The 20080-nt window shown below is 33.9% G+C and overlaps 2 long non-coding RNA genes and 1 pseudogene across 2 annotated transcripts; 2 read left to right on the top strand and 1 right to left on the bottom strand.

The window, feature by feature from the left end:
- The first annotated feature begins 1774 nt into the window (after positions 1-1774).
- Positions 1775-3790, top strand: LOC149496139 (uncharacterized). The gene is made up of 3 exons (XR_016320781.1): positions 1775-1891; positions 2022-2106; positions 3514-3790. It is a non-coding gene; the product is annotated as an uncharacterized LOC149496139 (long non-coding RNA).
- A 5967-nt stretch (positions 3791-9757) lies between these two features.
- On the top strand, positions 9758-11762 carry LOC149496138 (uncharacterized). The gene is made up of 3 exons (XR_016321048.1): positions 9758-9940; positions 10071-10155; positions 11563-11762. It is a non-coding gene; the product is annotated as an uncharacterized LOC149496138 (long non-coding RNA).
- A 761-nt stretch (positions 11763-12523) lies between these two features.
- Positions 12524-19237, bottom strand: LOC149496137 (exopolygalacturonase-like; annotated as a pseudogene).
- Between the last annotated feature and the right edge of the window lie 843 nt (positions 19238-20080).

Genomic DNA, 20080 nt, shown 5'->3' with positions numbered 1-20080 from the left:
TGCGACGGACTGACTATGCGGTCGTAAATGAGCGACCGATTAGTCGGTCGCAAAATAATCAATATCGGTCGCTAATTTTTGTTGTGTTTTCCTTTTGGAAGCTTATTGCAAATTGGTTGCAGAAAGTGTCAGTCGTAAATTTTGAAAGTGATTGGTTGGTGATTTGTCACAAATTTAAATTTAACTGTTATAATTTAGTTGCAGTTCGGTCCCCGATCACAAAATATGATTACAGGCAAAAAAAAAAAAAAATATTAAAAACCATAATTTTTTCCACCTGTTAAAAGTCGACATATATATAAATCACAATCACAAGCATCATCATCCAGATCACAAGCATCATCATCAAGATCACAACACAATAACAATGTAACAATGGAATTGTAAATGTAATGTACTATCCAAAATATGAAAAAAATCACAGAAAGCTAAAAAGTCCAAATTAAAATTTACGAGGTCGGTCTTCTGCATGATCCAATTTTGTAGCATCGGTAGGAGTATCTGTTGGATGTGTCGTAGAGGCGGCAGGAGTGACCAAGGTATCGTTTGCAGCATTGGGATCGAGAGGAGACAATAGTGGCTGATGTAGAGCTATAGAAACATGTCGATCTGTAGTAGGCAGAGGATCAGAGGAAGACGAACCTGCACCATGCTAACCGGACATCCGCATGACATGCGCTCTAAGCTCTGCAAACTGTCTCTCCTGCTCATCAACACGAGCCCATAAGGCACTAATCTCCTCAGCACTGTGGTAGGGCTGCGGTCATGAGGAGGCTGAAGAAGAGTCAGATGCTGAGCCGCAATAAAACTGTGATGCCTGAGATCTGATGCCATATACTTTCCTCTTCTTTTCGCCCCCTAAGGCCTTCAGATAAAGTGCTAACTCATCAATTCTTGACTTAACTTCAGATCTAGCCTGAGAAGAAATAACATGCTCGCGAGCTATATTGTCCTGAAAAAGATAAATTAATTAATCAATGCAGTTGCAAGCTTTATTATATTGAACTTGTACACGTAAGAGAAGACTAGAAAGTAAATGTAAATATTCTTTATTGTTACTTACATTGACTCCCAACACATGTCTGTCAACAAACGTATTTCCATCGTGGTCCTTTGTGTGAGTGTAAGTGAACACCTCCATCATTGTGGGCTCACGACCATATTTTTCAGCCTGTAATGGATTTTTATGCATGATTTATTAATATGCTGTCATTTCATTAAACATTAGTTTTGTAACGCCCCATTTTTTTTTCCTGTGTTTTAATAGTAGTTTATCGGTCTGTGAATAGTACCACCGGTCCGGAAGTTGGTATTATTTTTGGTCCGAAAAATTACTATTTATGTTTTATATTTTATTTAACATTTTTGGAGCATGTATGCATGGTTTTTATGGGTAGAAAGTAAGTAAGGAATATTTTTGGAGAATTTAGATACTTAGTGAATATTGAATTATGGTGTTATATTAAGTAAGGAAATTTGAGCAATTATTTTTTTTTTATGGAGGAAAATTGAGGAATTATTTTTATGGAATAAATTAGAGACTTTTGTGGAGATAAATAATATTTTGAAGGAATTTAATTGGAGAATATTTGGAGAGAAGACCAAAATACCCTCCAATTTGGAGAAAAGACCAAAATACCCCTTTAGTTGCTTTAATAAAGCAACTATCAATTATTGAGCACCAACTTTTGCCTTCTTCTTCTCCATACACGTTTCCTTCTCCTCCTTCTTCTTCTTCTTCTTCTTCTTCTTCTTCTTCATTTTCTTCAATTCCTACTTAGTAAACACCCATCCAACTTGATTTAAGGCATAAATCTTAGAGAGTGAAGCTAGAGAAGTAATCTTTGATGACTAATTTCAAGAAATTTGGTGATTTTCCTACTTGGGTCAAGTAAGTGATTTTATGATAAGTGAATTATTTTTGGATTTAGAGTTGTCTTTTAGCATATACATGCTTAATCATGCTCCAATTACTTCTTTGCTTTGTTTTCTTTGTTTGATTTTGAGTTTCTTCCATGTAGAGGGTGAAGAGCCTTCTAATAAGGATAAAGGCAAGACCAAAGCTTGAGAAGCTTTGATTAAAGCTTATTAAAGCTTGTTTTGAAGGTTAGTGTTCATAAACACACTTACCTTACTCAAATTTTGATTTTTGTGCCTTTATGCTATTATGTGTATATTTTGAGATTTTGTATGAAATGATTGGTTTGTTGAATTTTGGTTGCCATTACATGCTCTTGGATGATGTTTGATCAGTATTTATGTTGTGGTAGACATTTCTACCTTGTATCTTTGTGGTTCATGTTCCTTTCATGGCTCAAGTAAACTGAATTTGGGAAAACCGAGATTTTGAGTGAGATTTAGGACCATTTTTCGGTCCTTTCTAGTTTCCACTTGTGTCTGAGTCCTTCATAAAATTTGTAGGTATATCTCTTATCTTTCCAACCCATCCTTGTGTGTCCAATTTGGAGATATATAACTCAACTTATGGCTGAAACACCCAAACTGACTCTGTTTGTGTCGGGCCACATGCATCACTGACTTTAGTGCCCATTTTGACCACTATAATGACAAGATTAGGTTCTAAGTTCTTCATAAAAGTTGTTACCCTGTGTCTTGAGAATTCTCTCGTTCTGGATTGGCTTAATTTGAGTGTGGGGTTTAGTAGGAATTCAAGAAACAATGGACTTGGTTCTGCTGAATCAGGTCTGGTCTGTCAGTCTGTGTTCCTAGCTTTGTTTTGTTATCTTCCATATTGATCTGGGCTGTGATCCCTTCATTAAATTTGTAGGATTTTGTCTTATCTTTCTAACGACTCTAATTTCATTTAATTTGGAGACCCATAGCTCCGGTTATGTTTTAAAAACACAGCAAAGGTCCATGTTATTTTTATGCTGGAAATTTTCTATGTTAAGTCATTTTGTTTAAGTATGAGAATTTTTATGAATTACTTAAGTTTAAATTAAGTTTTTATTATGAGAAGACTAAAGAAAATGAATTTTATGAGAAATGTTTTTGGGCTCTAATATACTTGGTGTGGATTTGATGCATGATTTGATTTTATTATGTATGATGAGCATGCTCGGCATTTGATGCCATTATGATAAGAAGCTATGATCATATGCTAGGCACGTGGGTGTCTTATGTTTGGGCGGACGCGCTCTATATGTTATGAAAAGGTTGGCGACCTAAGGCCATTATGAATAAGCTATGAAAACTTATCTGCTTCTTTTTCTCCTAAGTGTATGTGAGCCCTTATACAATATTTTTAAGGAAGTGAAATAAATGAGATCACATTATGTTAATAACTCTTAATTTACCACAACTTATTTATGATATCAAATGAATTTCTAAAGCATGATGTGTTGGTGTGCATATGTACTGCATGTTCAAATTTAATGATTTTATGTATATAAATGATTGTTTTTAAGTATGTTGTCATCACAACATTGGTTTGTTGTGTTTTATGAGCACCATTGAGTTTTATACTCAGCGCGTTGATTTTATCACGCGCAGGTTGGAGATTGTGCTTGCTGCTTAAAGACCTGAAGAGTAGCATCAGAGTTGAAGAGACCTTTTGGTAGTTGATTAGTATTTTATGTAACTAAAAATTATGGCATGTATAAGTATTACATTTTTGGAGACTGTATTATTTCATTTATAACTTAAGCATGTTATTGTAAATTATTTTGGTGTATATATATTGGGAGATAAACTTGGACTTATTTAATGGTTAGAACATTAGAAGTTGATATATTTAAATGAATGTATTGAAGTGATGAATATTATAATGTTATTGAGGAACTATGGAGTTATGAAATTATAGAAGTGCTATTGTGTTGTTATTGGAGTTTGATGGGGTTTGGAGTTTGAATTTGGGAGTGCTTTGTATTCATATGTTTGGCAACTTCTATTTTTAGGGGAAACTCTTGCAGTTTTTCTATAGGATTCTCCCAAATCATTTTCAAAACAGAATACTATTACTTGCTAAACTTGTGAATACTAAGTCACTTCTAATTCATAATATGATTATTTGATTTATATGTAGGTTAGGACGGTGCCTCCGGCACCGAATGTGGCATCTACCGTCGGGTCTTTCGGGATCAGGCGGCGGGTGTTACATTTAGTGGTATCAGAGCATAGGTTTAGGCAGTTCTCGGACTATATGCATATATAGGCATTTATCTATTTTGAAGTGAGAGTATGAGTAATTTAAGTTAAATACATGCCATATTGATTTGGTTTGGAGCTTCTCTCTGATGCGAACCTTTTGGTCTTTGTAGGAGTTGAGTGATGTCTCAACATCTGTCAATTGAGGAGGTGGATAGTTATGTCCCTCCTATTGGTGGTATTCCTGTTGGTGATGCCGCTAGTGGTGCTGTGGGTTCTGATGCAGAGCACGCCTCGAGGGTGGGGCAAGCTGCTGCAGGTCCTGCTGGGCCTAATCAGGATACATTTGTTCAGCAGTTAGTTGCTGCTTTGAGGCAGGCAGCAGGAGCTGTTCCCTAGGCTCCAGTTGCTCCAGCCCCTGTTCCAGTTCGTCCCCCTATTGAGAAACTGAGGAAATATGGAGCTGTTGAGTTTATGGGTACAAAGGATGATGTGGCTTCTGCAGCAGAGTATTGGCTCCAGTCTGTGGAGAGGATATTGGACCAGATGCAGTGCTCACCTGTAGACAGTTTGGTTTGTGCCACTTCCTTATTGAGAGAGGAAGCTTACCAGTGGTGGGATACTGTATCACGGACAGTTAGTGCTGAGCAGAGGACTTGGGACTTCTTTCTTTTTGAGTTCAGACAGAAATATATTGGGGAGCTTTACATTGACCAACGTAAAGCAGAGTTTTTAGCATTAAAACAGGGCAGAATGTCTGTGGCTGAATATGAGAGAGAGTTCATCCGATTGAGCAGGTATGCTACGGAGATGATTCCTACTGAGTCTGATAGATGCAAGCGCTTCAGGAAAGGCTTGCATGATGAATATCGCATGCATTTGGTTGCTCATCCTCATACATCATTGTCTTCCCTAGTGAAGGCAGCTTTAGAGCTTGAGGAAGTGAGGAATGAGCAGTAGGTTAGGAGGCAACAGAGTCAGTAGGGTCAACAAAAGAGGGTTCAGGGTATGGTATCTGGACAGACTTCTGGGGTTCAGTCTAGTAGTAAGAGGCACAGGGGTCCATCACAGACCTGGTCTAGACCTATTCAGAGACATGGACAGGGTACTCATGGCAGAGTAGCTCCACAGACCACATCTGTTGCTAGTGGTGGAGGTGCTACATGGATTGATATTCCGCCATGTCCTCAGTGTGGAAAGAAGCATTCTGGGGTTTGTAGGAGATTTTCTGGGGCATGCTTTCGATGTGGGTCTACAGAGCATTTGCTTCGAGACTGCCCTATGACTTTGGCTAGTGCAGCTCCTCAGGTAGGGAGGTCAGCTCCTTATGTTTCGAGAGGCAAGGGCAGAGGCCGTGGTGATACAGGAGGTACTGGGAGTCAGAGGCCAGTTTCAGAGACAGTGGAAAAACTTGAGTCCAGAGCACCTGCCAGAGCGTATGCTATCCGGACTAGGGAGGAGCAGGATGCCCCAGACGTTATCATTGGTACATTCTCTCTCTTTGATATTTCTGTATATGCTTTGATTGATCCTGGCTCTACTCATTCATATTTAGGCATACATGTGGGTAGATTGGGTAATATGCATGCTGATATGTTAGAGCATAGTATTGAGGTTACTAATCCCTTAGGTCATAGTGTCGTAGTTAATCGGGTGTATACAGATTGTCCATTGGTAATCTATGGCCATGTGTTTCTGGGAGATCTAATAGAGTTGCCTTTCTGGGAGTTTGATGTGATCTTGGGTATGGATTGGTTATCTAGACATGGAGTTAGGATTGATTGTAGACTTAAGAGGATTACACTCCAGACTTCATCTGGTGAGGAGATTGTAGTTGTGGGTGAGAGGTCGGATTACCTCTCTAATGTTATTTCTGCTTCTACTGCTAGAAGATTGATCCAGCATGGTTGTGAGGCCTACTTAGCCTGTGTACTTGCTCCAGAGTCAGAATCTGTAACACCCGCCGCCCAGTCCCGAGAGACCCGACGGCGGATGCCACATTTGGTGCCGGAGACACCGTCTTAACTGAACATATAAATCACTCCTTAATTAACTATTCACTAATTTTCTAAATTCTCCAAAAATATTCATTACTTATTTTCTACCCATAAAAATAATGTATACATACTCCAGAAATATTAAAGAAAATATTAAACATACATAGTAATTTTTTCGGACAAAAATAATATTTATTCCCGGACCGATGATACTATTCACAGACCAATAACTTACTATTTCAGACACAGAAAAATGGGGCGTTACAGAATCTCCTAGTGTCCATGATATACCCACAGTATGTGATTTTCCGGATGTGTTTCCAGAGGAGTTGCTTGGTTTACCTCCTGAGAGAGAGGTTGAATTTGGTATTGAGGTTATGCCTGGTACTGCACCGATATCCATTGCTCCATATCGGATGGCACCTGCTGAGTTGAAAGAGTTGAAGATACAGATTCAGGAATTGCTTGATAAGGGGTTTATTCGTCCTAGTGTATCTCCGTGGGGTGCTCCAGTATTGTTTGTAAAGAAGAAGGATGGATCACTTAGATTGTGTATTGATTACAAACAACTTAACAAAGTTACTATGAAGAATCGGTATCCATTGCCTCGGATAGATGATTTGTTTGATCAGTTGAGAGGAGCTAGTGTATTCTCGAAGATAGATCTGAGATCAGGTTATCATCAGCTAAGGGTGAAGGCATCAGATGTACCTAAGACTGCTTTCAGGACACGCTACGGTCACTATGAGTTCTTGGTAATGCCGTTTGGTTTGACTAACGCTCCTGCAGTGTTCATGGATTTGATGAACCGGATCTTTCATCCTTATTTAGATCAGTTTGTGGTTGTGTTCATTGATGACATCTTGGTATATTCTCGGACTAGAGAGGATCATGATCACCATTTGAGAATTGTACTTCAGATATTGAGAGAGAGACAGTTGTATGCTAAGCTGAGTAAGTGTGAATTCTGGTTGTCTGAGATTGCTTTCTTGGGTCACATTATTTCTGTTGAGGGTATTAGAGTTGATCCGAAGAAGATAGAGGCAGTGCTTGAATGGAAGCCACCTAAGAATGTGACAGAGATTCGGAGTTTCTTAGGATTGGCTGGTTATTATAGAAGATTTGTCAAGGGATTTTCTCTCATTGCGGCTCCTTTGACTAGGCTTCTTCAAAAAGATGTCAGATTCGAGTGGAATGATAAATGTCAAAATAGTTTTGCGAAGCTTAAGATGATGCTTATTGAGGCTCCAGTGTTGACACAGCCAGTTTCGGGTAAACCGTATGATGTGTATAGTGATGCTTCACATAATGGATTGGGTTGTGTGCTTATGCAGGAGGGCAAGGTAGTTGCTTATGCTTCTAGACAGCTTAAACCACACGAGAAGAACTACCCTACGCATGATTTGGAGTTAGCAGCTATAGTCTTCGCTTTGAAGATTTGGAGGCATTACTTGTATGGTGAGAAATGTCATCTGTATACGGATCATAAGAGTCTCAAGTATCTGCTTACTCAAAAGGAGCTTAATCTGAGACAGCGCAGATGGTTAGAGCTACTTAAGGACTATGACTTCACCATTGATTACCATCCGGGTAAAGCTAATGTGGTAGCAGATGCACTTAGTAGGAAGTCCTTGGTTGCTTTACGTGCTATGAATACGCGATTATCTGTAGCTAGTAATGGTGCACTCGTGGCAGAGCTTATGATTAGACCTAGTCTACTTCAGCAGATTCGAGATGCACAGAAGGATGATGAGACAATTGCCTTATGGAAAGACCTAGTCAGAGATGGAAGGAAAAAGAGATTTATGATTAAAGATAACGACTGCTTGTACTTTGGGGATCGGATTTGTGTGCCTAAAATTTCAGAGCTGAGGAAGAGTATCTTAAAGGAAGCTCATAGTAGTCCCTGTGCTATGCATCCTGGCAGTAATAAGATGTATCAGGATTTGAAATCACAGTATTGGTGGCCGGCGATGAAGAGGGATATCACAGATTATGTGTCGAGGTGTTTGACGTGCCAACAAGTGAAAGCAGAGCATCAGTTTCCTTCTGGTTTGTTACACCCTACTTCTATTCCAGAGTGGAAATGGGATAAGGTTACTATGGATTTTGTGACTGGATTGCCTTTAACTCCTAAAAAGAAAGATGCTGTATGGGTAATAGTTGACAGATTAACTAAGTCAGCACACTTTCTTCTTGTTAGGACCGACTTCACCATGGAGCAATATGCAGAGCTGTATATAGATGAGATAGTGAGATTACATGGGGTTCCTTCTTCCATCATTTCAGATAGAGATCCGAGATTTACTTCTAGATTTTGGAAGAAGCTACATGAGGCCCTGGGTACTAAGCTGAATTTCAGCACAGCTTTTCATCCTCAGACAGATGGTCAGTCAGAGCGGGTTATTCAAATTTTGGAGGATATGTTAAGAGCTTGTGCTATTGAGTTTGAGGGCAGTTGGGAGAAGTACATTCGACTTGTAGAATTTGCCTACAATAACAGTTACCAATCGAGTATTCAGATGGCCCCTTTTGAAGCACTATATGGTAGGAGATGTAGGACTCCACTGTGTTGGTCAGAATTGAGTGAGGGCAAGATGGTAGGTCCAGATTTGATTCGAGATACAAAGGAAAAGGTCAGAATTATCAGAGATAGATTGAAAGCAGCTTCAGATCGTCAGAAATCTTATGCGGATTTGAAGAGGAAGGATATAGAGTATGCAGTGGGAGATAAGGTTTTCCTTAAGGTATCTCCGTGGAAAAAGATATTGCGATTTGGAAGAAAGGGTAAGCTTAGTCCTAGGTTCATTGGTCCATATGAGATCATTGAGCGTGTGGGTCCATTAGCCTATAGACTAGCTTTACCACCAGACCTGGATAAGATACATAATGTTTTCCACGTATCTATGTTGAGGAGGTATCGGTCCGACCCATCACATGTAATATCAGTGGACTCTGTGACTATAGAGCCAGATTTAACTTATGAGGAAGAGCCAGTGAGGATACTTGCTAAGGAAATTAAGGAACTAAGGAATAAGAGAATTCCATTGGTAAAGGTTCTTTGGAGAAACCATAAGACCGAAGAAGCTACCTGGGAAAGTGAAGAGATTATGAGACAACAACATCCTCAGTTGTTTAATTCAGGTGAATTTCGAGGATGAAATTCTTTAAGGGGGGAGAATTGTAACGCCCCATTTTTTTTTCCTGTGTTTTAATAGTAGTTTACCGGTCTGTGAATAGTACCACCGGTCCGGAAGTTGGTATTATTTTTTGTCCGAAAAGTTACTATTTATGTTTTATATTTTATTTAACATTTTTGGAGCATGTATGCATGGTTTTTATGGGTAGAAAGTAAGTAAGGAATATTTTTGGAGAATTTAGATACTTAGTGAATATTGAATTATGGTGTTATATTAAGTAAGGAAATTTGAGCAATTATTTTTTTTTTATGGAGGAAAATTGAGGAATTATTTTTATGGAATAAATTAGAGACTTTTGTGGAGATAAATAATATTTTGAAGGAATTTAATTGGAGAATATTTGGAGAGAAGACCAAAATACCCTCCAATTTGGAGAAAAGACCAAAATACCCCCTTAGTTGCTTTAATAAAGCAACTATCAATTATTGAGCACCAACTTTTGCCTTCTTCTTCTCCATACACGTTTCCTTCTCCTCCTCCTCCTTCTTCTTCTTCTTCTTCTTCATTTTCTTCAATTCCTACTTAGTAAACTCCCATCCAACTTGATTTAAGGCATAAATCTTAGAGAGTGAAGCTAGAGAAGTAATCTTTGGTGACTAATTTCAAGGAATTTGGTGATTTTCCTACTTGGGTCAAGTAAGTAATTTTATGATAAGTGAATTATTTTTGGATTTAGATTTGTCTTTTAGCATATACATGCTTAATCATGCTCCAATTACTTCTTTGCTTTGTTTTCTTTGTTTGATTTTGAGTTTCTTCCATGTAGAGGGTGGAGAGCCTTCTAATAAGGATAAAGGCAAGACCAAAGCTTGAGAAGCTTTGATTAAAGCTTATTAAAGCTTGTTTTGAAGGTTAGTGTTCATAAACACACTTACCTTACTCAAATTTTGATTTTTGTGCCTTTATGCTATTATGTGTATATTTTGAGATTTTGTATGAAATGATTGGTTTGTTGAATTTTGGTTGCCATTACATGCTCTTGGATGATGTTTGATGAGTATTTATGTTGTGGTAGACATTTCTACCTTGTATCTTTGTGGTTCATGTTCCTTTCATGGCTCAAGTAAACTGAATTTGGGAAAAACGAGATTTTGAGTGAGATTTAGGACCATTTTTCGGTCCTTTCTAGTTTCCATTTGTGTCTGAGTCCTTCATAAAAGTTGTAGGTCTATCTCTTATCTTTCCAACCCACCCTTGTGTGTCCAATTTGGAGATATATAACTCAACGTATGGCTGAAACACCCAAACTGACTCTGTTTGTGTCGGGCCACATGCATCACTGAATTTAGTGCCCATTGTGACCACTATAATGACAAGATTAGGTTCTGAGTTCTTCATAAAAGTTGTTGCCCTGTGTCTTGAGAATTCTCTCGTTCTGGATTGGCTTAATTTGAGTATGGGGTTTAGTAGGAATTCAAGAAACAATGGACTTGGTTCTGCTGAATCAGGTCTGGTCTGTCAGTCTGTGTTCCTAGCTTTGTTTTGTTATCTTCCATATTGATCTGGGCTGTGATCCCTTCATAAAATTTGTAGGATTTTGTCTTAGCTTTCTAACGACTCTAATTTCATTTAATTTGGAGACCCATAGCTCCGGTTATGTTTTAAAAACACAGCAAAGGTCCATGTTATTTTTATGCTGGAAATTTTCTATGTTAAGTCATTTTGTTTAAGTATGAGAATTTTTATGAATTACTTAAGTTTAAATTAAGTTTTTATTATGAGAAGACTAAAGAAAATGAATTTTATGAGAAATGTTTTTGGGCTCTAATATACTTGGTGTGGATTTGATGCATGATTTGATTTTATTATGTATGATGAGCATGCTCGGCATTTGATGCCATTATGATAAGAAGCTATGATCATATGCTAGGCACGTGGGTGTCTTATGTTAGGGCGGACGCGCTCTATATGTTATGAAAAGGTTGGCGACCTAAGGCCATTGTGAATAAGCTATGAAAACTTATCTGCTTCTTTTTCTCCTAAGTGTATGTGAGCCCTTATACAATATTTTTAAGGAAGTGAAATAAATGAGATCACATTATGTTAATAACTCTTAATTTACCACAACTTATTTATGATATCAAATGAATTTCTAAAGCATGATGTGTTGGTGTGCATATGTACTGCATGTTCAAATTTAATGATTTTATGTATATAAATGATTGTTTTTAAGTATGTTGTCATCACAACATTGGTTTGTTGTGTTTTATGAGCACCATTGAGTTTTATACTCAGCGCGTTGATTTTATCACGCGCAGGTTGGAGATTGTGCTTGCTGCTTAAAGACCTGAAGAGTAGCATCAGAGTTGAAGAGACCTTTTGGTAGTTGATTAGTATTTTATGTAACTAAAAATTATGGCATGTATAAGTATTACATTTTTGGAGACTGTATTATTTCATTTATAACTTAAGCATGTTATTGTAAATTATTTTGGTGTATATATATTGGGAGATAAACTTGGACTTATTTAATGGTTAGAACATTAGAAGTTGATATATTTAAATGAATGTATTGAAGTGATGAATAATTAAGTTTGGCAATCAAAGGTTGTAGAAACACATTAATTTTGTATTTTGGATTATTAAGGCCAGGTACAATAACACACAAAAACATGTATTCATCTTTCATATACATTGAGGATGGTAGATTATATGGTGTGTCAGTGACAGGCCATGATTAATATTGTTGTCTTGATTGGCCAAACAGCTAAAACCCATTAGTACAAAGCCCCAATCTCACATTTCTCATCTCAGCAGCAAACATAGGATGATTGTTATCAAAGTGTTTCTAGGCTTCAGTTTCTGACGGATGAGTCATTATAGCATCCTCATATTCATGCAAAGCATGTCATCTCACGTGTTTAGCTGTTGCCTTAGATGCATATAACCTTTGAAGGCGAGGAACAAAAGGGAAATAATACATCTTATTGAAAACCTTCTCTCTTTATATTCTACCAGTTCATTGACCCCGCCATTGATATCTTGGAAGATTACAAAACTTAAATTCTCTTAATTCGGAGCAACACCCCATTATCTCATACAATTATTTCGATAACAATCAATCTTTTCCACGTGTAGTCTTAATCCCCGAACTAATTTTTTTGTCTGGTAAAAATTATCCACCATTGAATGGCCTTCAGGCAACATTTCTTTTGCTAACTGCAGAAAATCATCGTAACACCTTTCTGAAAAATGATGCTTCGCTTTCATGTACAGTAATCATGCCACTACAGATAGAACTGAATGATTCTTGCATCCAGGCCACAGTTCACTATTAGCTGCTCTTAGCATGTCAAACAATTGTTGTGCTGCATAGTTTGACGATTCTTCCATATTGTCCCAATGGAATTCCGCTCTACCCGCATCGACTACCATATCATTGCATCGATTACCATATTGAAATTGCAAAAGCTGACCTTCTGAACTTACAGAAATAGAATGGCCTGACCCACTGGAAACTCGAGGTTCACCATGATGTATCCATTCGTAATAATTTTCCATGAACCTATTTTTGTATAATTGAAGTTTAATTGTATTGATATCTAAGAATTACCATCTATACAACTGGGTACCAACTGTAAACTGTATAAACGATTCCAATCTTTGCAAGAATTCTTGTTTAAAATCCCATCAACCTCATAACTATAGTATATCCAATCTCGATTAGTCCGCTTTATTTTTTTTTATTTTTTTTTACGTAATTAACATTCTGTTTATAAAGGGCAAATTATATGTAATTGCGTTAGTCCTAAGTCATCCTTAAAACATGCCAAAAGTAATGTTCTATTTTCATTTCTAACTTACTAAGTTTATTTCTATAATGAGGGTAACTATATATATGTAAACTCACTAAGGTTATTATTTCTCACTTAGGTTAACTTAGAGTAACTAAGTATACGATTCCTCATATTCAGTTTTTAAAAAAATTTCAGCAGCACTTCAGCATAACATAATCAAATCTCAAGTCTAAACACAGTTATATAAACACTTGTATATCATCTTAACATTCTCCAAAAGTCAAAATGGCCACTACAGGCTTCTAACTCAAACGCATCATTCATGCGATTTCCACTCAAATAAAAACACAAATCAACATAAGTAATTTCAAAAAAATAAATTTCAATAAATTTGAAAAAAATAAATCAACATAAAGTGATTCTCTTTTCATTTTATTTTTTATTTTTAACTCTCTAAATATTTAGAGTTTTAACTTCCCTAATTAAAGCTTCAATTGAAGAAGAGAGATCAAATTTAAATTTAATAGTTTTGTCATAAAGGTCATTTTAGGACAGGAACAATTTCTTTGGTTAAAAATGAATTATCTCCAACTTGAAATTAATTTATCTAGTTATACATAATGCTTTTATTAATAAAAAAAACAATTAATAGAACTCCTATTGTTATTTTAGTAGTAGATTACTAATTAAAATTATTTAATTTGGCTGCCAAATTAAGTCTCGTGGATGATAATTACTTCTCAATTGCCAATAATTAACGTCTACTAATTAACAACAAACAACAAATTAATATGTCTAAGTTCATTATATATTTTGTATTGTCAGTCATCAATTAGTAATAATTATATGCCTTAATGAAGAAATTCCATGCATCTGCTTTAATTAGGTCTCGTTCATGGACAGTTTGTACCTAACAAAGAAACTCTTTTTCCAAATTACAGTTTTTTTTCCTTTTCTATACAGTAGAATTACAGTTTTTTTTTTCAAAATTAATAAATCAAAAAATAAATCAAATTCAATTGATGCCAATTTATGCTCATATAGAACAAAAAATTATCCAAAAAATAAAACAAAAAAAATTATCCACTTTATGCTCATACGCAGAACTTGTTTTTTTTTTTTTTTGTTTATTTACTGGCTGTAGTTTTTTTTTTCTACTGAAACATAAACCTGCTATCAAATTATTTGTAAACAACCTGCTATGGCATAAACAAAAGAAAAAAAAAACGTTAATAATAAACAGGGGCATACCCGTTATGGCGACTTGCAACGGTGCGAGCCACAGAGGAGATTTACCGCCACTCGTGGAGATGGCCGGTCTTTGACAAGAAGCCCACTAAGAAAGCGGCAATGAATGGAGGACGAATTCCAAGCTGTTAACTTTACCGCAGTGGCTTCTCCGGTGATCATCGCTGCACAGAGAGGAGACGCAGCTGCTGGAAAAGGAGAAAGAAGGGGAGAGGCACGCTGCGATCGCGCCCAAGGCGACCAAGGCATTATAAAGCCCTAACTTTTTGTGACCGACACGGTAAACTTAAAAATTGATCGTAATTTTTAATCCTGCAATGTCATTTTATACTCAAAGAAATTGCGTCTGACTTGCGACCACCACAATCGGTCTTAAAAATATCGGTCGCAAATCTTTCACTGATCCCTTGCAAACCAGCAACTAAAATTAGCACTAAACTGCAGCGCGCATTTTAGTGATGGAATGTGAAACGGATGCACATCTGTCGCAAAATCGATCTCAAATTCATCACAATTGAGTCGCAAAACAAAAACTAAACTGGCGGGAGTTATTAGCGCTAGAATTTGCGACGGATCTACAGTCAGTATCAAATCCGTTGCGAAATTTATCGGAGATTGGTCGCAAACCTATCATGAGTATAAATGTCTGTGACTTCAACTTTCATAGGAAATGGTTGCAACATCATCGCCATATTGCGACTGATACTGGGCGGTCACGAAAATCGGTTGCAAAATGGCGTTTTTTTTGTAGTGATATATATTGATTTACTACAATTTATTAATAGAGTTCAATTAATAAAAACTCTTTACTTTATCATTCTCCTTTGTTTTTAGAGATATTAATTAATTATTTTACTCTTAATCTCTTAACTAAATTTTTATTTTTTTTAGAAGAAATTAATTTTTATCTATTAATTCTTATTTAAAAATTTATTATATAATTCAACGTTATATTCTAATGCAATTATTTTATATGTTCTAAAATAGTAAATGTAACGAGTAAGTGCAATTAGTATCAATGAATATAAAAGATACTAGTCTTAGATAAATGACAACATAAATTAAGCTGAAATGTATGTGTATATACACACTGCTGTTTTATTAATTAATCATTATGTTCACATTAATCTTATATGAAATTTTATTTTAACATTATAAAATTTAAATGATGTAAGATAAAAACTATAATCAATATTTAATATTAAAAAATAAAAATGAGTATAAATAATAAGTAAAAAAAGACATAAAAAATTGAATGAGTATGAATAACGAATATAGTCAACGTGCAACGCATGTCATAAAAAGACTAGTCATATAAGAATTATACTGCAATTAGCAGCATGCAAAAATCTTGCAATGAAGTAGGTCACAAAGTGACGTAAAATAAGCCTTAAGGTTGTTGCTTACACGTAAAATGATTTATGTAAGCTCAAAATTGGAAATTAAAATGTAAGTAAAAACAATCCAAATATATATAAACATTAAGTGCAAGTAATTGTTGGATTTTGTTTTGCGCACAGGTCACTTTTGCATTGGAACATGAAGCAGATTCAGTTGAAGGTTTATTGCCTATGTAGGTTAATTTTGTATAAGAAAGTTCTACTCCTTCATAAGGAAATGCTGAGCTGCATTGTAAATCGACTGCTACAACTGAAATTGATGTGCCCTTAATGTTTCTGAAATGAACATCACTAACCTTCACCTTAGAATCAGATGGTTGCGCCTGCATAATATTATACAACACTTCAAATAAATGTTATCATAAGAATTCATCTTTTTATTGATAAGATTCCCTGAATTAATTACCTCCTTATCTTTGATATCGCATTTCTGATCTATGATAATTGGGTTCTTTACATGGTTTATGATAATATCCTAGTAAACGATGCCACAAGCATTGTTGGGATCTGATTCGAAATATTTTTTGATTTTGGCACCATTTGTAGTGTTTGAAATGTGCAGTGAATCATAACAATCTCGCTCACATCATCCTCATTAGGATATTTGCCAAGGCTTCAAGGACTAGACCAAAATGACAAAAAAAGAAATTGAAAATTTCATAATATTATTCTTAAAAATGGGAAGTACCAAGAATAGAAAATTTTTAAAGAAAAAGTTAATTACCTGATTCCATGTCCTAGGCGACAAGTAACTTGAGAAACTGTAAGATTTGTGGTTCTGTCTCTGATTGAGATGCAATCATCACCAGTTTCAATCATAATGTTAGTGACACTGATAAAACTGGAATTGCTTATATGCATGCCATCGGTGTTTAGACTCTCATCTGGAGCAGTTATGGTGAGACTGTGGAAGGAAGCATTCTAACATTTTACAACATGGTAGTGTAAGAACATGCTATTGAGGGAGGGATCTCAGAAACTTCTGAATTATTCACTTTATGGAACTTAAGCAGCTAAAACAATACCGCAAATCATTTCAATACTATATATAATTAAAAATAGGAACATAATTGATTAATTAGATGCTTACAGCAGGAAGCTTCTGGCAATCCTTATTTGTTTTACAGTCATTATATTCCCAAATGGCAGCTCCTTGGCTGTTGAAAGTTCCTTTACCAGTCAAAGTTAAATCGTTGATATATTCAAAGGACATCCATTCTTTTGAAGTATATTCGCTAAGATTAGTGTTGGCCTTTACACACCCTTGCACCTTAAAAATCACAGGCCCTGCGCATGGCCTTTAAAATACAGCAGGGCCTGTCAAAAATGTTTCAGCTGGAATAACAACTTTTGTAGGAGCAGTGGATTCGCAAGCTGCCTTTCATGTTTGTATAATGACTACATCACATTTCTACTGTTAGTGCTTAATATAAGATATAGCTACATTGAAGATCCTGTTAGAGATTGGAGTTCTAATACGAATGTATTAGAAACTGAGTCAATTAGGAACTCCTATAAATTTAGTTAATATAAAAAAATTAAAAAAGTTATAATGATTTAAAAAGAGAGTAACTATGACAACAAAATAACAGGGTGATACCTAACGTACAATGAATATATGTATTTCTAACTTGTTTTTCACAAACTGATTCTGCAATGGAGGCCTCAACAATTGATACCAATGCCTTTCTCTTATAGAAAACTTGTATCCATGAAAATAGAAGCAACTAAATAAACTTAATTTGCTGCAAAAAAATAATTATGACCAAAAAAAGAAATTAAACCTCTTCTAATATAAAGCATGTAGAGCTACAAAATTAACAAAATTGCTAAAAGAGAAAATCAGCATTAACTAAAATGAGACGAAACTAACTGAGCTAGTGGTTATAGGCTAGTGTTTAAGTTGCTAGGAGCATGACTGATACAATGTTCTTAGGAATTGATTTCCGGCATTTGGAAATAGAAAATGGTGATGAGGAAGAAGATGCAAAAATTGTTTTGATTAACAAACTTATAGCAAGATAAATTTTCCAGTGTTTTTCAATTTTAGGAAACAATAGGAAGAATATAAGCTTATTCGAATTTGAAACTCTTCTTCTATTGAAATAAGATATGATAGTAAGAGGTTCAAACTTTTTGAAATAGATAGATTACAAATTTTATTAAAAAAAAGGAAAAACAAATGTTAAGAAAAGAGATTAAAAAATTAAAATTTTGTAAAAAAAGAAAAAAGTGAATGCTGAAAAAGTAGAGTGCCGAATCAGCTTTTAAAGATTTTTTTTTTTTTTTTACTTTAGGATTATATATATATATATATATATATATATATATATATATATATATATATATTGAATTTTGTTAATAATTTTTTATTAATTGATTTAAAAAGTTTATATTCGATTAAATCTCGGTTACATTCAATTATTTCTCAATTTCAAAATGAATTAATTACTAATCAATCAACAATCATATTTTTCTTGAATATTATCCATGAGTATTTATTTAAACTTTAATTTTTATAGTACATGTAATTATTTATTGTATTCTAATACTGGAGTATGTTCCTAATTTTTTCTTTTAACATTTGTGTAATTTAAATTATTATATAAAATAATATAAATATTTCAATTATAAAGAAAAAACCATGAAAAAATAATTTACGAATTTTTAATATCAAAATAAGTTTATTTTCTCAAAGATATAATGTGGTTAGATATTTAGTATAACATAGATATTTAATAGAACACACGATATTTTCTTTTAAAAGAAAAATAGTATGGAAATATTATTTTTTCATAAATATATATGATAATGAGACATTTGAAAATTTTATATTTTATTTTATAAATTTATTTTTTAAATATTTGATTCTATTTTATTATAATTTAAAATATTTTATTTAGGAGAGAGATAAAAAAAAGAAAAAAAAGTATATTATAACAAATTTTCAAATAGAATGAATATGCAAAATTAAGTCTTTTAAAATTTTAAAATTTTTACTTTTAAAATTTATTTTTGAATAAAATGAATATATGTATGTGTAGGATAATGAATAGTTGAAAATATTAATTTTAAAAATATATGTAATATCTTATTCTTATATCTATATATCTATATATATTGAAACATATTTATTAGGTGATATTGTAGTTATGATGAATTTTAGATAAATGACGATATAAATTAAGTTAAAATGTGTGTGTATATACACACTCTGTTGTTTTATTAATTAATCGTCATATTCACATTAATCTTATATGAAATTTTATTTTAACATTATAAAAATTTAAATAATATAAGATAAAAATTATAATTAATATTAAATATTAAAAAATAAAAATGAATATAAATAATAAGTAAAAAGGACATAAAAAATTGAATGAGTATGAATAGCGAGTATAGTCAATGTGAAATGTATGTTATAAAAAGACTAGTATTATATAAATATACGAGGATTAGATAATTACATTATAGTCATGTCTCAGTTAAAAATTAATATAATCTAACTTTATGAATAACATAAATGAACAACTTACATAGAAAACCATTTTAGATGGATGCATCTATTTATTTATATCGACATGAATATACAAAAGCATAAACCAATTTATCATTGTGGCCTAAAGTTAAAAGACTTATTTGCTTAATTAGAATTAAATTATATCTCATTTAAAAAAATATATAATGATTTTAGTTAATTTTTTAATTTAATTATCTCATAAATACTGATTAATATTATGTTGTTAATTGTTAATGCAATTAATAGTCTTTTAAATTTTTACAAGAGTTAAATAATTAATAGTATTTCATTAATGATAAATGTGAATATCGAATTAATTAAGGAGTCATTTTAATTAATCGTATCAAACTAAAAAGTTTTTTATGTTTCCATTTTTTTAGTAAGACTGATTTTGCATGATATATATTGCAATTAAACTAGAATTTAGCATAAAAAACAAACTATACAAAGCCACTATTCATAATAGACAAATAGAAGTTGGCAAAATCAATTGGGATTAATGCTCTTGTCGTTGAAAGTGATAGCTCCTAAGATTTCATGTGACTAGCCTTAACCATATTTGATTTGTGCAATCCAACTAAATTCATTAGACGTTTGAAGATATAATAGATTGAATTGTTCGAGTCATCTTTATAATGATTATGACGATGATGTTTAGAAATTTGACTTTAATATTATTATTGAAATAATTATAATTGTTTCAACTTGATTCAATAGGAGATCAAACTCAATCAAACTCAATCCAGTGGGTTTGAAGATATAATGGGTTGGATCAATCAAGTCATCTTCGTAATGATTATGATGATGAATGTAACAGTCTGATTTTCTTTTAGTGTCGGTAACAGTGATTTACCGGTCTGTGAATAGTACC

This window comes from Jatropha curcas, chromosome 5, assembly GCF_041381405.1.
Source record: "Jatropha curcas cultivar XTBG-Jc1 chromosome 5, XTBG_Jcur_1.0, whole genome shotgun sequence".
NCBI lineage: Eukaryota > Viridiplantae > Streptophyta > Magnoliopsida > Malpighiales > Euphorbiaceae > Jatropha > Jatropha curcas.
Note: the sequence above shows the minus strand (reverse complement) of the source record. Positions and strands in the feature narration are given on the sequence as shown.